The following is a 23,975-nucleotide window of genomic DNA, read 5'->3' as shown; positions in this document are numbered from 1 at the left end:
CTCAGTTCATTATGGGATTCTTTTCCTGGTTTTGCTGAAAAAAAATATCAAAGTCTCTCAAAGCTTCTGAATTCTGTTTGGTTTCAGTGTTTCCATCTTGGTTATAATATTGGATCATGATTCTTTTAATTCAGAATCTATACATAATATTGCTTAATCTATTCCTTTACAAACCAATGTGACTACATTTTGCACACCCTTTTCACTTACATCCTGTTTGCTGCTTTTTTTTATTTTTTTTTGTCCGTCTCTCTGCTTACACAAAGATTCTCTTGGATATCACTCTTCAAGTCCTGTGAAGATTTCCTTTGCTATAAAGTAGCACAGAACTAGGCTATGGGAACCCAATCATTCCTTTGCTGTATTAATGAATTCTAAGTGACTGCAGGGTCATTTTTCTGTGCCATGGCTAATTGCTCTAATCGTTCTCTTTCTTGTATTATTGATACCCTCACACTTCAGCGTTGTAATTCTACCACCACCTAGATAGACCTCTATGGGTCATTGGTGAACCTTCTAAACTAAATTTATTCAGTCAAAGATTGGAAGCTAAATAGAGAAACTCAAATTTTACTATCAGTTTTAAATTTGGAAATAGAATTATCACCTCATCAGAAGGCTCTTTCTGATATTAACAGAATATTAATATTCTGTTTTTAATACTATTGATTGTTTTCTTTATAGTCTCTTCTGGCTGGCTATTTCTAATTCATTTCTTACAGTGAACTCTCTGAATGTTTTTTCTCATTTTCTACAATTAGGTTTTCATTAACCCACACCCATTTAAACAATGCATTGCTGAGTTTCCCTATATGGAGATATAATGTTTCTCTTGGTGTGAAGTTGGATTGCTGAAGTGTCCCATTAGTTAATGATGATGAAGCTTCAGATATTATGCCTTCTGTTTGCATTCATCCACTTGAGTTTCAGAACTTCTGTCCTCATAAAATCATAGGACTCGAAGGGATCTTGAAAGGTCATTTAGTCCAGTCCCCTGCACTCATGGCAGGACTAAGTATTATCTAGACCATCCTTGACAGATGTTTGTCTAACCTGCTCTTAAAAATCTCCAGTGATGGAGATTACACAGCCTCCTTAGGCAATTTATTCCAGTGCTAAACTACCCTGACAGTTAGGAGGTTTTTCCAAATGTCCAACAAACTGCCCTTGCTGCAATTTCAGTCCATTGCTTCTTGTCCTATCCTCAGAGGTTAAGGAGAACAATTTTTCTCCCTCCTCCTTGTAAAAACTTTTTATGTACGTGAAAACTGTTATGTCCCCTCTCAGTCTTCTCTTCTCCAGATGAAACAAACCCATTTTTTTTTCCAATCTTTCCTCATAGGCCATGTTTTCTAGACCTTTAATCATTTTTGTTGCTCTTCTCTGGACTTTCTCCAATTTCTCCACATCTTTCCTGAAATTGTGGCACCCAGAACAGCACAGAATACTCCATTTCAGGCCTAATCAGTGAGGAATAGAGCAGAAGAATTACTTCTCGTGTCTTGCTTATAACACTCCTACTAATACATCCCAGAATGAGACTTTATTACACTGTTTACTCATATTTAGCATGTGATCCTCTATGACCCCCAGATCCCTTTCTGCAGTACTCCTTCCTAGGCAGTCATTTCCCATTTTGTATGTGTTCTACTCATTGTTCCTTCCTAAGTGGAGTACTTTACATTTGTCCTTTATTTCATTTCATCCTATTTTGTTCAGGCCATTTCTCCACTTTGTCCAGATCATTTTGAATTTTAATCCTATCCTCCACAGAACTTGCAACCCCTCCCAGCTTGGTATTGTCCATGAACTTTATAAATGTACTCTCTATGCCATTATCTAAATCACTGATTAAGATATTGAACACAACCGGACCCAGAAACGATCCCTGCGGGTCCCCAGTCGATGTGTCCTGTGACATGACTATGAACCACTGATAACTACTCTCTGGGAACAGTTTTCCAACCAGTTATGCACCCACCTGATATTAGCTCCATCTAGGCTGTATTTCCCTAGTTTATGAGAAGGTCACACGAGACAATATCAAAAACCTTACAATAGTCAAGATATACCACGTCTACTGCTTCTTCCCTATCCACAAGACTTGTTATCCTGTCAAAGAAAGCTATTAGGGGACTAGACCTATAGTGCTAACAGATTAGACCAATAATCCACCTAGACCAGTATCCTACAATAGCTAGTTTCACTTGCTTCAGAGGAAAGTGTAAATTGCCTTAAAATTGAGGAAAAAGTGAGGAGAATTTAGAGATAGGTGTTCCAGATACATTTAAGAGTGAGATAAAAAATGGCCTCCTTCTCAGAAGACTATGGTCTGAAGTAGGGCTTATAAAAAAAATCCAGCAAAATTGCTTTTTGTTGGAAAATTCAGCTTTTGAGTAACTGAAATTTTGTACAAAAATGTCTGCTTTCTACACAAATTTAGTTTTGTAGCCAAGATGTTTTGATTTTCAAGTTTTTGGTTGAAAATGTTCTGTTTGAGTTTTGCGTGAAAATTTCCTTGGAAATTTGACAAAAATGGTTTGTGTTTGTTTTCATTGCTGTTACTGGTTGGTTGATCCCCCCCCCCACACACACACACACAATTTTTGTTGAAAGCTTTCATTAAAAAAAATATTTTTTTGACAAGCTCTAGCCTAAAACCAAGCCCCAGAAGTCAATGGCATCCTAATTTGATGGGCTTTGGATCAGGCTCTCTGAATACTAGAAGCCAGTTCCTGTGCTGAATTACATTCCATGCAGCGCCTTTAACTTCTGAAGGTTGAACAGAATGGAAAATGAAGTCCTTGTTTTTAAGTGAGTCTTATGATTTCTGTATGTATAACCCAGGTTCTAAAAAGCAGGATGAATGTTCAGCATTGTACATCAGCGACTCCAGGGATCCTCAAGCCCACCACATTGAAATTGCCTTTTCTGACAAGTTGAGATAGATTCCCCAACCCCTAATCTGAGCCTTCATCACTATTGGCTATGAGGATGTGATTAATAATTTTGATGCTAACAAACCTAAATCTTACAAACAAGGTGTTAGCCTGGTTTAAATCGGATTTTAGGGATTTTAAATTTTGGAGATCTTCACAGAACACACATTTCATTAAACTGGGGATATGCCACAAGGCTCTAATCTTTACTCTTTATTTTTGGCTCTGTGGAGTGTATGCTGCCCTTTGAATTCATGTCTTATGGCTTACATCTGGGTTTTCCTAGCTGTAAACCATGGCAATATAGAAACAAATTGAAAAGGTAACTATATCAGTATGCTATGAATTTGCAAAATTGCTTTCTAAGGAATCTGGGTTGGTAAACTTAAAAAAAAGATGAACCTGAATAAAACTGAGAAAAACCTGATGCTAACAAAGTTACTAAGCAAAGGGTTAGCGATTCCATTTCTGAGTCTTGAATCTTTTGCAAAGCTCTTCATTACGCCTGATGTTGGAAAGTCACCTCCATGACTCTACTGCATCTACTACAATAGTATCTAAAGTCCCAATCCTGTAAACTGCTTTGGCAGGCAGCCCAAGTCAGTGGGGCTTAATGCAGACACAGCAGTGAAGTGAGGACTGCCACATGGATGGCTTTTAAGCATCAGGCCACAACCTGTATTGAAATTTAATAAAAGAGTGGGGTGGTACCCGCCCATCACCCATACTCTTCTATATCAGGCTTTTAATTGGTTCCCATTTACAGGGATTACAAGAAACCTGCAATATAACCCAGCCTACACCCTATGATTCAGCAGTCTCTGAGTTCCAGCATCCTACCAGGGTGTTCACCAGGGGGACAGAAGATGGGCTAAGGTCCTCATGCAGGGCTACAAGGTCTCATCCCAGCCAATGAGACCAAGGCCCGTCACCAACATTCCAGGTATTTTTTTACCTCTGGGAACCACAGGGCTGCCAGCAACTAGCTTGGTTCCCCCTCTCCCTCCCCCCTGCCATCTGGTATCATGACTCCTGCCCATTCCATTCCCCCACGTTCTGTAGCCATATGTCAGTGCCTCCGTCTGACAAATGTATGTCATCATGCCTGAAAAATTCAGGCTGATTGTAACATATGTCCCTATGCTGCATCACAGAACCTCCTATCGCTAGGAATACCCTGGTGACTTTCCTATTCACTTTCTTCCTAGCCTTTTCCATGCAAGCTGGATCTGCAGCTCCTTGCCACACCCATCTCAAGACTATGCTATTTCTGATGACACTAACGAAACCTTTGGCCATGATTTTAGGATTGCCTAATCAAACTAAGGGACAGAATCCAGAGGGATGTTAAGTTAACTCCCATGCAGCTGGAGGTCATTCTCTCCACGGTGAATAATCAGGACGAGGCAGGTCTGCATTGTTCATCAATGAGCACAGAAACAGCATGAGCTGATCCCACTGTGTGCCTCTTCTGCCAAATCACTGGATGCAAACAGCTTCAGCCCTGAAGCCCTACACGGATCAACCAACAAAGAAAAGCTTCATCAAATCATAGAACCATAGTGCTGAATCACTAAATCTTCAAATCCTTTTTCCTGAAAGACTGCACTATTCACTAGGACCTAAAAAGACATGCAGGGATGAACAGATAACCAGCAAAGTAATAAAGCTGTGCAGTGCCTCAAGTTATCATTGCCTCTGTCCAGAATAAGTGTTTCATTCTCTGTTACGTGCCATGATTTTTTTAAAAAAATGCATTCCAAGCACTAGTACCCACTAAGTCATTGGACTAGCCTTTCAAAACAGCTTTTTATCATCTTACAAAAATAGCAAGGATTAAATGTTGCTTGACTCTGGAGGATTTGGAAAATGTTTGTTACATGCAGACAGGCTTTTGTTACATCCAGATTGGATTACTGTAATTCTTTGTTTGCAGCTTTGCCAGCGTCATGTTTACAGATACTGCAATAGGTCCAAAATGCAGCGGCAAAAAAGAAATCGCCCACTTGTGGGAATGGGGCCTTTCAACCTCTTCTGAACTCACTGCATTGTCTCCTGATTTTATCCTGCATCAATTTGAAAATTAGCTCTAGTACCTACCCTATAAAATTCTGACATACTTGGGATTTGAATGTTGGGAAAGACTTTCCTAAACTTTGTAATCCTTGTCATTTTCTAAATTCAGGTCACAAGGCATTGGATGAAATCCTTTGGCCCATGAGTGTTATCTGCCATAAAGTTTATTTTTTTGGCTATGCAACTTCTTCCTGACTGTCATATTTTCCCCATCCTTGAAGATTTCTTAATGATTCACTTTAATGGAGTTGTGCTGATTTACACCAGCTGAGAATCAGGCCCAAACTGTTGTGTCCCAGATGACTTCGGGAGACAGAGCATTAATAAACTAAGGTGTAATGCTAATATAATGGAAAATACATAAACAGACTCCTATAAGCTATATTGATTATACCTTCTCCAGCCAGATTGCTGCTTAGAGCCAATTAAAACTCCCAAAGTATGTCCTTAAAATGCACTTACAACTTGAGTTTAATTCAAAAGGGCCCTATGGTACATTTCACATGTTTTAAAGTCTTAAGGCCTGATTGTCCATTGCTGTGTGTAATTGTTTACACCACTGCAAACGGGGTATAAATCACTAGTGTAAGTGATAACACAAGGTGCAGGGCAAAACGGGAATTTGGTCCCGAAGAGCTGATTCTCCTCTCCTTTACAGTGGTTTTATGCTAGTGTGACCCACTGACTTCGGTGTTATTACACTTGATTTACACTGGTATTAAGTCAGAGCACCATCAGGCCCATTAGTCCGATACATGGAGGCTAAAATTTTCAAAGGTGCCTACATTCCAGGCTCAAAAGTAACTTAGGCATCTAAGTCGCATTGAAAGTCAATGGGCTTGGGATGAAAAGATCATTCCTATTGATTTTTAATAGGACTAAGACACTGAAATTATTTAGGTGCTTTTGAAAAATGTTACCCCTAGGATCCTGTGTCCCATTGATTTTCAATGAGTGTTAGCTACCTAAGTCATTTAGGCTCTTGTGAAGATTTTTCCTAGAAGCTTATTTCGAGGAGATCTCTCTTCCTTTTTATATTTCAGGTTCTGATGATCTGGCTTGCCTTCAAGATTTGTAAACTGAGATTGCTCCCACTAAAGTTTCTGTATATTAAGTGGACAGGGATTGATTATGTACAGTTTGGTTCCATTTTGTTAGGGCATATATAAAATGATTTACACGGAACGCTAAACAAAGTATAAGAAAAACAAATTATTTAAATAGGAATGCTCCATTAATTAAAGAGGTTTTCCCTTCACTGTGGTGTGGCATAGAAGAGTGCCAGACTCACATAAGTTTATGTATGTGTAGTTAGGGCTGAAGAACAAGCAATAAGTGCTTCAATAGCAAGTGAACTTTTAAAAGCATATGAGAGGTTTGCAAAAGCGTATCCATGTAGCAATTACCTTGAAAGGAAATTTGCTTAAATAGAGCTATTTTAATTGTACCTCTACTAAAGATCTCTGTTGAATCACTAGCAAGGTCTCCCCCCCCCCCATAATGGATACAGCCTTAATAACACTCCAAACGCTACAGAAATATTCTAATAATTCACCAGGGGTCTAAAACCAGAGTAATTTTGTTTTATTAGCATACTAATTTTGTCCAACGCTCACTAAGTTTTACTATGTCAGATAGAGTCTTTTCTCTCATAATTAGTGTTGATTTTACATGAAATTCCTTTAAATTCTGTGGTGTGCAAAATTCCAGCATTTTTATTATTTATTTCTACAGCACCAAAATATGTTAAATGCTTTAGACAAGATCCCTGACCCAAAGAGCTTATATATTAATTTTAGACACAACTCACGGTGGAATGACAAACAGTGATATAGGAAGGAGTTTGGTATAAACAGAGTTTAAAAGCTGCTGTGTTTCCTCCAGAGAGGTGGCTGTATTATAGTTCATAGAATATCAGGGTTGGAAGGGACCTCAGGAGGTCATCTAGTCCAACCCCCTGCTCAAAGCAGGACCAATCCCCAATTTTTGCCCCAGATCCCTAAATGGCACCCTCAAGGATTGAACTTCACAACCCTGGGTTTAGCAGGCCAATGCTCAAACCTTGTGTGCTCTGGGCGTAATCTGTATATCAGTTTAAGTCTGTGAAGACCCTCAAGATGAAAAGATGATACATAAATGCAAGAGAGTCTATTTTCATGTGGGGTCATTTCCATGGATCATACTTTCACCTTGCTTTCTGTAACCTCATTTCTGGCCTCTCATATCTCCCTCTTCCTGTCTGGCCAAATGCCATAAGAACATCAGAATGGCCAGACTGGGTCAGACCAATGATCCATCTAGCCCAGTATCCTGTCTTCTGACAGTGGCCAACGCCAGGTACTTCAGAGGGAATGAACAGAACAGGCAATCACAGAGTGATCCATCCCATCGTCCACTCCCAGCTTTCAGGCAGTCAGAGGCTAATTCATTTACCACATTCATCCTTCTCTTCCCTGACTTCCATCATGATATCCCTCCTTTCTCTTAACTCAGAAAATGCAAGTTTGCCCTCCTCCCAAAGTATTGCCCAATATACCTCTCTGGTCTCATATGTGCTTTCTGTTCATGTTTTCCATGCTCTACCTCAGTGGTCTCCAAACTTTTTGGCTCGCGTGCCACCAACGGAAGAAGACCGGAAGACCAGCCGTAGACGCGCCGCTGGAGGGGAACACCAGCCGTGGACATGCAGAGCTGCCGCCAAAGAAAAAAAAACAGCAGAGTGCCGTCCGGTGGCGCTCCTGCCGCTACGCGCCCCATGGGATCATCTCGCATACCCCATTTTGGAGACCACTGCTCTACATACCCATTTGGCCTTACTTTTCGCTTCATCTCCCACTCTGGTCTTTGCACCTTGTATCAGGTTGCTTTCTATGTCAGGAACCACCTCCTTTTTTCAGTCATCCTAATGCCAACTCACCCCTCCTTCAAATCCCTCTTCAAAGCCTGCTCCTTCAACCAGTCCTTCCTGCCCTCTTCTCATGTTTGCAACATGCTTTACTTGACCCACCGCCCTCTGCCTTGCCTTTCATTTGCTTGTCCAGTCTCTCTGCCGGTGAATCCTTTGGGTCAGGAAAGATATCTTAACCTATGTTTGCAAAGCACCATTTAAATGTATTGTGTCATATAAATGATTTTTATTGATAATCTCCACTGGGGGCTTAACAAAAGCAAAACTATCTAGTCACTAAAGTATATATAGCAGCCTGTTCCTCTTATCTGCTGAGTTAAAAGACATAAGAAAGAATATTTTTCTCCTTTTTTCATTGAATGTGGGTGTCTATCCCCTAGAAAAGGCCAGTACCTCCCCAGGAGAGACTCATCTCACCTTTTAAGAAATGCCACTCAGCTGGCAGAATGCAGAGTTCCATCAACAAAAGCAGCTGGCCCCATCCATCAGCACGAGTAGTTTATTCATTAGTCAGTAATTTTTTCTCTCCTTCTTCCAATTTCCATAGTAAGAGAACGCTTACTTTTGCAACCTCTGTAGCATATGACTCAAGCTGCCTCTGAACTGCAGAATCCCTCAAAGCCATTACTCTTCAAAATGCAAGCAGAATTCCTCTACTGTCATACTTACTTGCCTTCTGGGAGTGGAGAATGGGTGTACACACAAAACATTTCACAGATTGATTTTCCAATAATCAAAAAAACAAAAAACAAACCAAAAAAAAAAACAACAAATCAAAGCTAACTCAACCAAACAAAAACCCTAGTGAAAAGAGAACTGTGGGTGTGAGGGGCAGTTGGAGAGAGAGAGAGAGAGAGAGAGAGAGAGAAAAATATGGGATTGGGGGGGTTGTTTTTAAGTACTGTGTGCCCTGGCCTGGGAAATGCTGTTGGAAATAGCAACGTATCTACCTGGCAATACAACAGTCAAATGGTTTTCCCTGTGTTTGCACCCTGAAATTTATAATAGGGATAATGACAGTCTTGCAGGCATGTATATATGCTGGTGCAAAATGCCAAGCTGATAGCACTGGAGAGTAGAGTCTAAAGCCCCAGTTCTTAATTGTGGCTGAGGAGAACACGGAACAACAGGGGTCTGGAAGCGTGTGCAAAGGTGTCTTTAAGCTCACCAAATTCTTTGCTGGCAATGAACAGGGCTGGTCTCCTGGTATAACCTCCTGAGGATTATTCTAAATTACACCAGTTGCCAGTTGCTGCCTGGGGTTTACTGCATTGCCAGGAATACTCCCATGCCACCTACAGGAAGGGTTAGTTGCATAAAAAACAATACATTGACTTTATGGTGATGGAGGATCCTGTACACTAGGATGATTCTCTCATGTCCATCTATGATTACTTCAGGGTCTCTTTGCACCAGCAGAACATTGCAAAGCTCCCCAATTCGACTCAGGATCAGGGTTCGTCAAGTTCAGCAAGAAAAACTCAATAGAAAATCAGCAGCACTGCAAGGTTTCACACATACTGTTTCACCCAGCAGGCTTCAATCCTCATCTGGGGGAGACCCCGTTAGAAATGAGAGGATAAATCCACCCTTTCTGCTAAGATTGCCAGTGAAGGTCCCCAAAGCGTATGGTTACTTAGTAATTCTCTAATGTGACTCTTCCAGCTGTTTGCTTTGCAGCACATATTATGCATCTCAAGATCCCATGAAAATATCTGGTATCACAAACAGTAATAGCAGCATAAATATTCTGTGTCAATTAAGCCTTTAGACTAGACTAGGTTAATTATGGGGAGAAGGTTCCCGCTTCCCCCCTCCTCCCCCCCCCCGGGTAATCTAAACATCTATAAAAAACATATATTTAGATTTATTTACAGCAGCTCATGCAAATATGATGCTTTTGAGGAAATATATATTTGCTCCATTTTTCCCCCAGTTAGTTTACTTTCGGTCTGGAATCACTTTGGAATGAATCCATCCTTTCGCTGGTGCTAGAGCCAGTGGAGGGACAGAGAAGAGAGAGCTTGAGGCTGCAGGTTCAGGCCTCAGCTCAAGCAACCACAACTCTCTGGGCTGCCCTATAAAGCTCAGTCCAGAGTGGGCAGTACACTCCTAAGGTATGGAGAAGCATGCAAGCTCCCTGTGAGAGCGAGCAAGTGTTTCCTTGCCTCCTTGAGCTGCCTCTGGGGAGGAATGAGTCACACAATGTAGGGCTGAGCTCAGAAAGCACTTGAGTCAGGTTGGAAGTTAATTGGACAACATTTCCTGAGTAATTAGGGATTGGTGCAAAGATTTTTTTTTAATAGTCTAAATGATCTAAATTATAGAAGTAATCTATGCTGGCAGGGGTCGATGCCTTATTCCCTTTTAAAATACTGGCTTCTATGGAAGTTGGGTGCCTAAATAACTGAGGATCTAAGCCCTAGGTGCCTGAATTCCACTGAAATCAACCGGAGTTTGGCATCTAGGTGTTTCAAAAACCCATCTGGGTACCTATTTGCATCATTAGGTGCCTAAATACTTTAAAAATCTGCCCCTAGGGCCCAGAGTCTCAAATTTGGTTCCTACATTGATTTTAGTGGATGTTAGGAACCTAAATACCTTTAAAGATCTGGGCCTAAATGCTTTACTTTACACAGTGGAGTAATCCCATTGACTTCAGCGGGACCATAAATCTTTGCAGAATCTGAACTCCAATCTGTAGAAGCCAGAGTTCATTAACTTTCAGGACATGCTACATGGTCCATCTCTTACCTAGATCCACAAGGAGTTGAAGTGGAGATTTCAGTAAAGGAGACTCTCCTGCACATTTAGTTAGTGGGGGTTGTTACATTATTTTCAATTATGTTACTGCCAGAGTAGTGCTATCTGTAGGCAACTGCTGGATTCTATTTAATTTTATTATAAGACAGGTATTTTTAAGAGTTCGCCAAGGGCCCCCCCCACACACAATTTAGGATTGGCTCCTTTTTGTAGTATAAATATAAAGAAATAAAACTAATTAATTTTAGGTGGAAGGGACAATTATGGACTGATCCCAAGAGTAAAGTGGCAAGCTGAATGAAACAATGTAGCTCAAATTACTTCAGCTCAAATTACTTCAGCAGAGCCTCAGCTGGTGTATTTCAGTGTGAATTGAGCCCTACATGGCTAAGTAGTCGATGCTATCTACAGTTCTAACATAGTAATTGTGTGCAGAAAACAGGCAAACAAGAATGTGTATGTTACCGCAATTCTACACTTGGCTGAGAATGGAAGTGACCGCGTTTGGCCCAGCAACAATTGTAGGTCAGTGGCTGCGCAAAGCTTTCACCCATGGCTGTAATAGCCTCTGCCTTGCCTCACTCCAGGAAACTGGGCTCTGACTTTCTCTGTCCCTTGGCTCTGGCCTCTGACTCTAGCTCTGTCCCTCGGCTTTGATTTGACTACCTACTCCTTCTCCAACCACTAGGCATGACCACCCAATCCCAGTCCCTGGCAAAAGGAAGGTAAAATGGGCATCTCTCATCAGCAAGACCTGCCATTCAAGGGCAACATACCCAGAAGCCTTCTATAAGGGGTGCTCAGTTCTGGAGGAGTAGAAAGGAAAATAAGGCATTCATGAAAGTGCAAGTTGACCCTAGTGCCTTCTGCATCTCAGGCTTCAAAGGGTGTTGAATCACACAGAATAGAACCAACTAAGAATGTCAGTGATTAGGATAGTAGGTAGTAACCAGAATAAATACAACCTACTCCCAACATAGATCAGTGAGTGTGTCTCTGTCTAACTTTTGGGGACAGTTCCTCAGAAGCTGTAAATCGACATAGCTCCACTGACTTCATAGAATCATAGGGTTGGAAGGGACATCAAGAGGTTATCTAGTCCAGTTGTTCTCAACCAGGGGTACGCATTCCCCTGGGGATACGCAGAGGTTTTCCAGTATGTACACCAACTCATCTAGCTATTTGCTTAGTTTTACAACAGGCTACATAAAAAGTACTATCAAAGTCAGTACAAACTAAAATTGCATACAGACAATGACTTGTTTATACTTTTTATACTATACACGAAAATTTAAATACAATATTTATATTCCAATCTATTTATTTTATAACTCTATGGTAAAATGAGAAAGTAAGCAATTTTTAGTAATAGTGTGCTGGGACACTTTTGTGTTTTATGTCTGATTTTATATGCAAGTAGTTTTTAAGTGAAGTGTAACTTGGGGTACACAAGACAAAGAACAACGAGGAGTCCGGTGGCACCTTAAAGGCTAACAGATTTATCTGGGCATAAGCTTTCATGGGTAAAAACCCACTTCAGATACATGGAGTGAAAATTACAGATACAGACAAATATATATTGGCAAATGAAGAGAAGGAAGTTACCTTACAAATGGAGAACCAACGTTGAAGTCCAATTCAGTCAGGTGGTTGTGGTCCACTCCCAATAATTGATGAGGAGGTGTCAATACCAAGAGAGGGAAAATTGCTTTTTTAGTGAGCCAGCCACTCCCAGTCCCTATTCAAGCCCAAACTGATGGTGTTAAGTTTGCAAATGAATTGTAGCTCTGCGGTTTCTCTTTCAAGTCTGTTTTTGAAGGTTTTTTGGTTGAAGAATGGCTACTTTTAAATCTGTTATTGAATGTCCAGGGAGACTGAAGTGTTCTCCTACGGCTTTTGTATGTTTATCATTCCTGATGTCTGATTTGTGTCCATTTATCCTTTTACGTAGAGACTGTCCGGTCTGGCCAATGTAAATGGCAGAGGGGCATTGCTGGCACATGACGGCATAAATCACATTAGTAGATTTGCAGGTGAATGAGCCTCTGATGGTGTGGCTGGTGTGGTTGGGTCCTATGATAGTGTCGCTAGAGTAGATATGGGGACAAAGAAGACAATGGGGTTTGTTACAGAGATTGGTTCCTGGGTTGTGTTTCTGTGGTGTGGTGTGTAGTTGCTGGTGAGTATTTGCTTCAGGTTGGGGGGCTGTCTGTAAGCAAGGATTGGCCTGCCTCCCAAGGCCTGTGAGTGGGGGATCATTTTCCGGGATAGGTTGTAGATCATTGATGATACGCTGTAGAGGTTTTAGCTGGGGGCTGTACATGAGGCCAGTGATGTTCTGTTATTTTCCTTGTTGGGCCTGTCCTGTAGTAGATGACTTCTAGGTACCTGTCTCACTCTGTCAATCTGCTTCCTCACTTCCCCAGGTGGGTACTGTAGTTGTAAGAATGCTTGAGGGAGATCTTGTAGGTGTTTGTCTCTGTCCGAGGGATTAGAGCAAATGTGGTTACATCTTAGGGCTTGGCTGTAGACAATGGATCACGTGATGTGTCCTGGATGGAAGCTGGAGGCTGTAGGTAAGTATAGTGGTCAGTAAGTTTCTGGTATAGGGTGCCGTTTATGTGACCATCACTTATTTGCACTGTAGTGTCCAGGAAGTGGATCTCTTGTGTGGACTAGTCCAGGCTGAGGTTGATGGTGGGGTGAAAATTGTTGAAATCCAGGTGGAATTCTTCAAGGGCCTCCTTCCCATGGGTCCATATGATGAAGATGTCATCAATGTAGTGTAAGTAGAGAAGGGGCGCTAGGGGACGAGAGCTGAGGAAGCGTTGTTCTAAGTCAGCCATAAAAAAGTTGCCATACTGTGGGGCCATGTGGGCCATAGCAGTGTCATTGACTTGAAGGTATAAGTTGTCCCCAAATCTGAAGTGGGGGTGGGTGAAGTCACAAAGCTGAGCCACCACATGTGCTGTGGCCTCATCAGGGATACTGTTCCTGACAGCTTATAGTCCATCCTTGCGTGGAATATTGGTGTAAAGAGCTTCTACATCCATGGTGGCCAGGATGGTGTTTTCAGGAAGATCGCCAATGCATTGTAGTTTCCTCAGGAAGTCGGTGGTGTCTTGAAGATAGCTAGGAGTGCTGGTAGCGTAGGGTCTGAGGAGAGAGTCCAAATAGCCAGATAATCCCGCTGTCAGAGTGCCAATTCCTGAGCTGATGGGGCATCCAGAATTTCCAAGTTTATGGCTCTTGGGTAGCAGATGGAATACCCCGGTCAGGGATCTAGGGGTATGTCCATGTAGATTTGTTCCCGTGATGTAGCAGGGCATTTCTTGAGCAGATGGTGTAGTTTCTTTTGGTACTCCTCAGTGGGATCGGAGGATAGTGGCCTGTAGAATGTGGTGTTGGAGAGTTGCCTGGCAGCCTCCTATTCATAATCCAACCTGTTCATGAAGACTACAGCACCTCCTTTGTCAGCCCCTTTGATTATAATTTCAAAGTTGTTTCTGAGGCTGTGGATGGCGTTGCGTTCTGTACAGCTGAGGTTATGGGGCAAGCGATGCTGTTTGTTCACAATTTTCAGTCTTCAAAGACTCTTAAAAAGGGGTACAGTCATCTGGAAAGGCTGAGAACCACTGATCAGTCCATCTTCCTCCTCTCGCTCCCCACCCTCTGTATATAGGCATGACCAAGTATACCTAGACTACTCTAATAGAGCACACAGAGCTGACCTGAAGAGCTCTGTGTAAGCTCAAAAGCTTGTCTTTCACCAAGAGAAGTTGGCCCAATAAAAGATATTACTTCACCCACCTTGTCTCTCCAGTGGAGCATGTCAATGTACATCAGTTTAGGATCTGGCCCATGGTATCTATGATAGTCAACATTTTTACGACAAGTACAAATTAGTGGTTAAGGACTGGGACTCAAGACATCTAAGTTCAATTTCATGTCTGTCACAGACTTCCTGTGGGATATTGGTAATTTAGGACCTTTAAAAAAAATGGTATTCCGACACCTTAAAGATGCAGATAGGAACCTTGGAAAATGCCACTCAGTGCCTTCTTCAAATGGCACCTAACTTCCTTCATCTCTGTGCCTTGGCTCCCCATCTGTACAACGGGGATAATATTTTCTTTACAGAACTATTTTGGGGATAAATTCTGTAAAGTTTGCAAGATGTTCAGATACTAAGGTAATGATTAATTTTAATCTTTAAAACCATCATTGATTGGGTCAATTATTTGCCCTTTCGAGACTCACTAGTAAAGTTGCCTGCACCTTTCATGGGAGGAGTGGTAGATACACTGGAGGGTAGGGATAGGACATAGAGGGACCTAGACAAATTAGAGGATTGGGCCAAAAGAAATCTAATGAAGTTCAACAAGGACACGTGCAGAGTCCTGCACTTAGGACAGAAGAATCCCATGCACTGCTACAGACTAGGGACCGAGTGGCTAGGCAGCAGTTCTGCAGAAAAGGACCTAGGGGTGACAGTGGACGAGACGCTGGATATGAGTCAACAGTGTGCCCTTGTTGCCAAGAAGGCTAACGGTATTTTGGACTGTATAAGTAGGACCATTGCCAGCAGATCGAGGGACATGATCATTCTCCTCTATTCAGCATTGGTGAGGCCTCATGTGGAGTACTGTGTCCAGTTTTGGGCCCCACACTACAAGAAGGATGTGGAAAAATTGGAAAGCATCCAGCGGAGGGCAACAAAAATGATTAGGGGACTGGAACACATGACTTATGAGGAGAGGCTGAGGGAACTGGGATTGTTTAGTCTGCAGAAGAGAAGAGTGAGGGGGGATTTGATAGCTGCTTTCAACTACCTGAAAGGGGGTTCCAAAGAGGATGGATCTAGACTGTTCTCAGTGGTAGCACATGACAGAACAAGGAGGAATGGTCTCAAGTTGCAGTGGGGGAGGTTTAGATTGGCTATTAGGAAAAACTTTTTCACTAGGAGGGTGGTGAAGCACTGGAATGGGGAGGTGGTGTAATCTCCTTCCTTAGAGGTTTTTAAGGTCAGGCTTAACAAAGCCCTAGCTGGTATGATTTAGTTGGGGATTGGTCCTGCTTTGAGCAGGGGGTTGGTTTAGATGACCTCCTGCGGTCTCTTCGAACCCTGATATTCTATGATTCTAGATTTACCTTCTTTCCCCACCTTTTCTTAACCTAATTTTCCCCCATACAACCCTGCAATCACTCGTGCATTAGACCCTATCATTCTCCCATGGTCCCATGGGAACTCTGTTAAATGTGGAGCAGAATTTGGACACCATAACTGAAGATAGTCATTTTTTCCCTCATGTTTCCCTTAAACATCAGTGAAATAGAAAAACAACAAAAAAGCACTTTACTGAAGAATCAGAAATGCTTCTGGGTGAAAAGTCAGTGACCCCCATAAATGATCTAAAGGGCAAGGATTTCCCTTAAGCTGCTTAATTCTATTTCAACATACTTCTTAATATTATGTCCCTAAGTTGTGCCGCATAAAATATACATAAACACATGCATTGAGACGGACTTGTGTAACCACTGAGTACAGTGCACAGGAATTACATTAGAGCATTCCACTCAGAATATAACTCAGTACGTCCCAAGAGGCCATTACCACTTATTTATGCTTACTCAAGTTATTTTATTCTTGAAAGGGGGTTACAGACTATAACAATAACATTTACTTTGTTCTGATGACACAAAGTAGTGCACTTGGTAACCAACAGGTGAATTATGAATAAAAATATGGATTAAAATCATAGGTGACTTGCATAGTAGTTCCAAGAGCTATGAGAAAAGAACTCTAAAATGTTATAATCTTAGGGAATCATCTTATCTCCTGGCCAGGGGGAAAGGCAGTGTAGATTTCCTTCTTTTTTATATAGAACACACAAAGAAATGGCGAAGATGAGAATGAGAGTTTGCTCTTATAATACAGAAGCAAGCAACGCAGAAGTATTGCCCAAATAGATCTGTTACTTTGAGTGATCAGACTGTAAAAAAAAAAAAAAAAGTGATGATACTTCACCGACAATCAAACCAGTCCTGTGCACACAGTCGAATGTTCAGGACTTCAGAATAAAATTATCCCTTCTCTTTGTGTGTGCTTTGATCAGCTTTGAAATAGTAAACAATGCTGATGCTTACGTTGTCACCACAGCGTTGACACTCCACGGAGATGTACTATACATAGGGGCAGTTCACAGCATTCAGAGCAATTGTTTCAGGCTGTCTGCAGACTCAGGCACACATCCCTGGATTGGTTTTCATTTTGAGAGTTTTGTCTGCAACCATAAAGACTACAGACTTTTAACTAAAAGCTGAGATTCTGGAGAAAAAATAGCGATCTCCAGAAAATGTACTAGTGACTAGCAGCTCTGTGCTAGAACAATTCAACTCTGACATGTGCCACATTAAAAATTGGAGTTTTTGAAGCACTTTTTCGGGGCAGTCCAGAATACTAACCCACTTTCTAGATTTCAGCAATTCGAATAATCATTTTAAACTATTAGTAATAGTTAACTAAACTGCACAGAAGTGATGATGCAGCCTTTTAATAAGAATGAGAATGCAAACACCCAAGTTTCATAACTCAGTTAAGAAATGTGAGAGCTGATCTTCCTGCACTAAATGTACATTATACAAAATTTTCAGTTTTCCCCAAAATCAATGTTACTATGGGAATCTTAACTTTCAAGTTTCCTGTTTTGAGTACTGAAATCCCTGTATTTCCTTGACCCATGTACCAGGGGTACTTCAATATCATAGTCCAATAATAATTGACTTTATTTAACCATGTTCCTACACGACAACAGTGATCAGTCTTATGGCACCAGAAATCTAGGACGCTTTCATTTTCCCCCCATTAGCAAAAACATTTGCTGAAATTAAGTCTATTAATGGGCAGATGTGGGCAATATTCCCCCACCCCTCAATTGTCCATACACATTCACTCTAAAAATTTTGCTTTGAATGGGTTCCTACCCCTTTTCTGTTCTTTCTCCATGAATGTTCTGGTGAACAAATCTGTTGGGCAGAAACACTGGAGGGAACAGCACATTTTAAGTGAGAGTAAATATTCATAGAAAAAACTGGCTAACCTTTTAAATGCTTCTTCTCCACAGTAATTTTTCTTGGGGGGGGGGAAGAGGTTGGAATGACAAATTTTTACCATTCTCCAACCAACTTTAATGGAAAGTGAATGTTGACCATGTAAGCATGACTATTAATGCCAGAAACCTGATTCAAAGAGCCATGCTTATCCATCCAGGAAAGAAAATATTGTGTGCTTTACATATCTAATTAAAACCAACCAACACACTTCACATTTCAAACCCCAATTATTGAATATTTGCCAAAAGCTGCCACTGAACAATCCAGACACCAAGAGTTAGTCCGGATTTAGTGTTAAGTTTGTTTTTATATTCTATCCCTGTTCCAATATTTATGAAAACACTGACTTGCATTAGATTGAAAAGTTTTCCCCAATTCCATCAGAAGCATTTTGTCTAACGGAAGGCGACAAGCAAGTGGTTTGCATAAAATCACATTACCCTTTGATTGTTTTAGACTTTAAAAAAAAGAAATGGTTGAAAGCACTGTGTAAAAAGAGTCAGCCCCTGTTTTCAGGGTAAGATAAAATATACAACAGAATATTAAGTTTCCCCAGATTTATATGGCAGGCAATGTTGCTTCAATTTTTTTTTCTGTGTGCAATGACTAAGCTGAAGTTTAAAACCTATGAGTGCAGAGACTTTTCCCCCTCTCATTCCATCCTCCTGTTATGACATCTTCTGCCTCATTCCACTTCCCCTCTGACTCATTCATTCCCTGTTCACAGATTCACTCTTTGTCCTCATTCATTCTGCACTCCACATTTGTTCTTACTTTATCTCCACCACTCACTTTCCCTCCCTTTGCCTTTTGTTCCGACCCCACACACTCTCTTTTGCTTTATGCATGGGTGGCCTGGAGGTGAACTCTTCTCCCTGGCCTCCAGGAGCAGCAATGGCTGCTGCAGGAGTAGAGAGAGTGCCAAAGGCCCTTCCAACCAGCCAGTAGCCTCTCATCTCCATGGCGTAGCAGGCACTGGTTAGACAGCTGCATCTTTAATAGGTAGGTATGGCCATTCATTTGCATAGTTTAGGGGAACTTGGAGAGCAAGCACAATTCAAAGCCTATGTCAAGACATTTAATTTAAAATTTAAAATGCATACTGTTTGATCCTGTATTATAATCCTGCTGATCTGTACAGCACCTCTATGGGAAGTAGTAACTCCAGCCTTGGTAAATAGAAATGTAACACCAATTTTTTAAAAATATTACATTTGTAAGAATGGTTTATAGAAGATTAGGTTCTTCTGAAACTTTCAAAGTTCTAGCAAGGGCCACTGTAATTAGATAGTATTAATATAAACCTGTTACAATGTTTTAATCTGTAATTCAGTCACTATCTCACTGGTTTTTAAACTTTCTTTCTCCATAGTTCACAGTAAAATGTATGGTGCAACAAGAAATAATTAATGCAACAGTACAGCAAATATAGACATACTAGAATTTGTATGGTTATTGCATTAATTATATCCATTGCACCACAAATGTCTGGGGTGCTTAATGGACATACAGTAAATGAAAAACATGGTCCCTGTAACACAGAGTTTATAGTCCAAGGCCTGATTCTTCATTTGTTGTGTGTAGGTGCAGCAGTCCATTACCATGCCAAAAGATATTAAAGGCCTCAAAGATGTAATTCTCAACCTAGGCATTACAAACCGTTCCACAGGATTTGTGACCACCTTCCTTTCTTTTGGGTTATATGGGATGGAGGCTCCCAAAACTCTTCTGTGGGGTCACTATACAGAAAAGTTGAGAACCAGTGCTTGTAACTCCATTAACTTGAAGGGGATTAGTCCTGATTCACACTAGTGTAAGTGAGAGGAGAATCAGGTCATAAATTCAACAACAACAGATACAGGAAGTGGAGGAAGGGAAGTAACATAATGCTCACTAAATGCCTTAATGAAATCAGTGTGACTATTTGTGGAGTCAGGTGCTATCAACATGAATAAGGGTTGTAGAACTTGACCCTAAAAGGTACCTGTCAGGGTTCCTTCCCCTCTCTGAACTCTAAGGTACAGATGTGGGGACTTGCAAAAAAGACCCCCAAGCTTATTTTTACCAGCTTAGGTTAAAAACTTTCCCAAGGCACAAACTCCGCCTTGTCTTTGAACAGTATGCTGCCACCACCAAGTGATTTAGACAAAGAACAGGGAAAGGACAACTTGGCGTTCCTATTTCCCCAAAATAGCTCCCCAAGCCCTTACACTCACTTTCCTGGGAAGGCTTGAGCATAAACAAGATGAGCACAGACCAGACTTGGATTTTTTAAAACCCAAAAAACCCAATCAGATTCTTGAAAAACAGAACTTTATTAGAAGAACAAAAAAAGATAAGAGAACAACTCTAAGATCAGAATGGAAGATAATCTTACAGGCAGCCATATTCAAAACAGAGAATCTCTCTAGGCAAAACCTTAAATTACAAAAAGACACAAAAATACACATTTCCTCCAGCACAGCGAATTTCACAAGCCAAAACAAAGAAAACCTAATGCATTTTCTAGCTAGATTACTTACTAACTTTACAGGAGTTGCATTCTTGATCAGTTCCCAGCAAAGGTATCACACAGACAGACAAAAGACTTCCCCCCCCCTCCAGATTTGAAAGTATCTTGTCCCCTCATTGGTCATTTTGGGTCAGGTGCCAGCCAGGTTATCTGAGCTTCTTGACCCTTTACAGGTAAAAGGACTTTGCCTCTGGCCAGAAGGGATTTTATAGCACTGTATTCAGAAAAGTATATTCCCTTTATATTTATGACAGTACCACTCACAGCACTGCAAACTGGAGTTCTCTCCAGGGTATAAATTCTCCTGTGGCTTCAGGATTTCCAATGGAATCCAAAGCCTTCCACCTTGGGGTCTAGTTCAACTCTGCCCTAGTTGGTATTGTTGCTTCTTCACTCAAGCAGTAGCTGTTTCCAGTGCCTTGATATAAGTCTGTTTCCCACTAGAAGAGAATTAGGCCACACTGATTTTCTGTTAGATTGTACTTATTAATAAAATGTCTACCAGTCTGGTCTATCTTGAACAGAGGTGGGAAAAACGGCAGAAATTCCACATGCTGAAACCCCAGCTAAGATATTTTGTCTAGCCCTACTCAATAAAAGCAACTCCCAGCCTTTGGTGGGTGTGCTGCACTCACAACATAGTGTGTACCAGTGCACCCCCTGCACTCTCGCTTAGGAAACCCCTAGGCCCAAAGCCACATGGCTCTCGGCTAGTTCAGGTGCGCCTGGACATAAACCTCCTTTTTGTCCAGCTTCTTTGAAACACAAATGATCTCTTCAGATAGGTACAGCTATAATCAGTCTGCACTGGAGCCAGCCCGTCTCCATCCAAAACCCAAACAAGCTTGTTAATGACAATCCAGGTGCCATTACTGTAGCCAGTCCTTATGGGGCCCCTTAGGCAAAGCTCTCTGTTTAACCGTTCCACTGGAGAGTTTCATCTTAAGAACTTATATACAATATCCGTAATTCATAGCAAGCATTTCCTTCTGCAGATCCAAAAGAGGAAAGATGAACCAAGGGTTAGGAAGCAATGTGGAACTCAGAAGACCTACATTCAACTCCCTGCTCTGCCACATACCTCCTCTCTGACCTGGGGAACCATGGCACATAGAGACTAAGTACCTTATCCAATCTGCAAAATGAAGATAATAGTACTCCCCAACCTCCCAGTGGTATGGGGAGAATAAACACATTAAAGGGTGTAAGAAGCTAGGACACTATAATAATGGGATTTGACACTCATCTATATAGATTTGTTGTCACCTTTGCCATAACAAGCCTGAAACTCATAACCTCTGATGTCTGCTTGACTTATCTGAAATAGATTGCTTCTCTCAGTCCATAATAGAGAGCTCTCTATTATCAGTAAAAAAAAATTACACACACACCCTTCGCATCCTTTCTGGTGGTGTCAGTATACAGGCTAGGACTCCTGATATTTACGCTGAAAAAAGACATTGTGCTATTCTAGCTTTCAATTTAAAAGTTCCTAAGTGGGAAGGACTCATTGTGTCAGCAATGTTTGCTTAATACAATATGATTTTTCCTCATATTAGGGGTCTGTATGTCCTACTAGCAATATATGGAATTGAAAAGGCTGACTTTGGCTGTCTGCCCCTTAACTGGGCCAGTTTTACAGCACCTTATATTTATTGTGTCTGACTCTCCAGAGCAAATGTATAAGGTTTGGAGAACATTAATGGGAAATGCAACAATTTTAACTGTGTCCCCACTTCTTTCCCCTGATCATTATGGAAATGGTATGAAATCAGCATTTACAGTGCTAGACTACCCATTCTAGATGTAATTTAACTTCCAGAAGTGGAATGGGTTGATACCAGCAATGTGAGAAAGCTTTGAGTGCTCTGGCTGGCAAGCAGTTGCTGAGGGAGTAAATTTCCTTTTCCATCTATGGATGGGGGTCAAATTTCACCTCAGCAGCTCCAGTGGTGCTTGGGGACCCATGAGTCCAGAAGACCCTAAGAGGAATTGCCACCATACATAGAAAAAGTCAGGCTCCAGACATGACTCTTCCCCTCTTTGTGATTAGCCCACAGGAAAGAAGCAGAGTGGGATTTGGAGGAGAGGAGAAAAGAACAAGCTCTGGTGAGGAAAAGATGCCAAGTCAGTGCCTTGTCTGTAAGAAGCTCTTGCTGCCTGGGAGAACATAAAGTACCTGTCAGCTTTCTTAAAGCTACTCACCTATCAACTGTCCTCCACTTCCTTTGGTGGAGCAATACATGGAGGAATGCAGTTACCTACTGGGGAGCAGCTGCTGATGATGGAAGCAGTCTTTACCAATCATCACCATGTGTGGGCAGAGGCAGCTAGACAGTGGTGCTGAGGAGAAGGGCAGTTACCAGGGAGCTGTGGAGCATCTGAGGAGAGGGCCTGAGCCACCCAAGACTGGAGAGGTATAAGGAGAAGGGAAGAGCTGCCAAGATCTTAGGTAGGAGTTGTAAGGAGTGTGGTCTGGGTTTGAGATATTTTGCATTGAGGGGAGAGGGGAACCAAAGAGGCCAACACTGAAGTAACTAAGGAGGCCCCACCTTGAATCTGTCCTTGGGAACCCATCCAATACTTATTCTATACACATGCTCATGAGTTGAGGAGGAACCATGAATTTGACTGCAGAATATGAGTTTCCTAACCAGTGATTAGTCTGTGTGAGGCACAGGGTAGGTTCACCAGGGTTTTCTTGGTCCTTAAATTTAGGTGTTCATTTGAATCTCCACCCCCGTATCAAGCAGCCCCCCGAATTCAAAGCAAAGCTCAGCTGCTAGTTTAAATTCACACTTATTCTTTTATCCTGTACTATACAGATTTCATGGGGGAGACCAGCGTTTCTCAAATTGGGGGTCCTGACCCAAAAGGGAGTTGCAGGTGGGTCGCAAGGTTATTGTGTGGGGGGGGTGGATGCAGTACTGCCACCCTTACTTTTGCACGGCGATGGTGCTGCCTTCAGAGCTGGGCAGCTGGAGAGTGGTGGCTGTTGGCCAGGAGCCCAGCTCTGAAGGCAGCACCCCGCCAGCTGCAGCACAGAAGTAAGGGTGGCAAGACCATACCATCAGAAATCAAACAAACAAGATTTCAGAAGAAACCCTCAAACAATCAGTAATGAAATTTTTTTACCACTCATGTACAAACCAGGACATACTAAACAAAGAATAAACTGAGCTTGAATTTAACATGATGGAAGGCTGCTACTTTATATAGCATACAGAGGAGAACTGCCCTTAACTAGGAGGCATCTCTCACTTTAGACCCTGATCTCACACAGACTTCCCACTTCTATGCCACAGTTTTGAGATTAAAAAAAGCTGACTCATGAGACTGCTTTAGAAATCTTGATGCAAGTGAAAGCAACTCATCTCAGATTATTAAAAGATGCTTGCTAGCGTTTGTCCCTTATGTTGATTCCTTGTCTTGCCACCATTTTAAAGGTCACTGTCACACGTCTGAGACTTTGAGGGTTGAAAACTAATGGAAGAAGCTAAAAGGAGTACTCTGTGATGTTATTTTAAGAATGTGAAACGTAGTGTTTTCTAGGCTTTCTGCAAATCAGATAGGAGTTTGTGTACATGTATATCTGTTGTAATGCACATGTCCTTGATTCCCTGCTGGCTTTCTGAGCATGAGTCCTGTCCTGCAGGGAATTCTG

The 23,975-nt window shown here is 41.6% G+C and overlaps 1 long non-coding RNA gene across 2 annotated transcripts in view; it reads left to right on the top strand.

Moving 5' to 3' along the window:
* Positions 1–23,261, top strand: part of LOC142072887 (uncharacterized) — a 65,600-nt gene extending 42,339 nt beyond the window's left edge. Inside the window, exons 3-4 of one of the 2 annotated variants that reach the window (XR_012669490.1) lie at positions 3,706–3,882; positions 4,148–4,678. This is a non-coding gene — a long non-coding RNA (uncharacterized LOC142072887). Of the gene's footprint in view, positions 1–3,705; positions 3,883–4,147; positions 4,679–22,364 lie in introns of those variants that run through there. The other variant, XR_012669491.1, reaches the window with a different exon arrangement.
* Positions 23,262–23,975: the final 714 nt, after the last annotated feature.

This window comes from Caretta caretta, chromosome 7, assembly GCF_965140235.1.
Source record: "Caretta caretta isolate rCarCar2 chromosome 7, rCarCar1.hap1, whole genome shotgun sequence".
In the NCBI taxonomy this organism is placed as follows: Eukaryota; Metazoa; Chordata; order Testudines; family Cheloniidae; genus Caretta; species Caretta caretta.
This window is presented reverse-complemented; position numbering and strand designations above follow the sequence as displayed.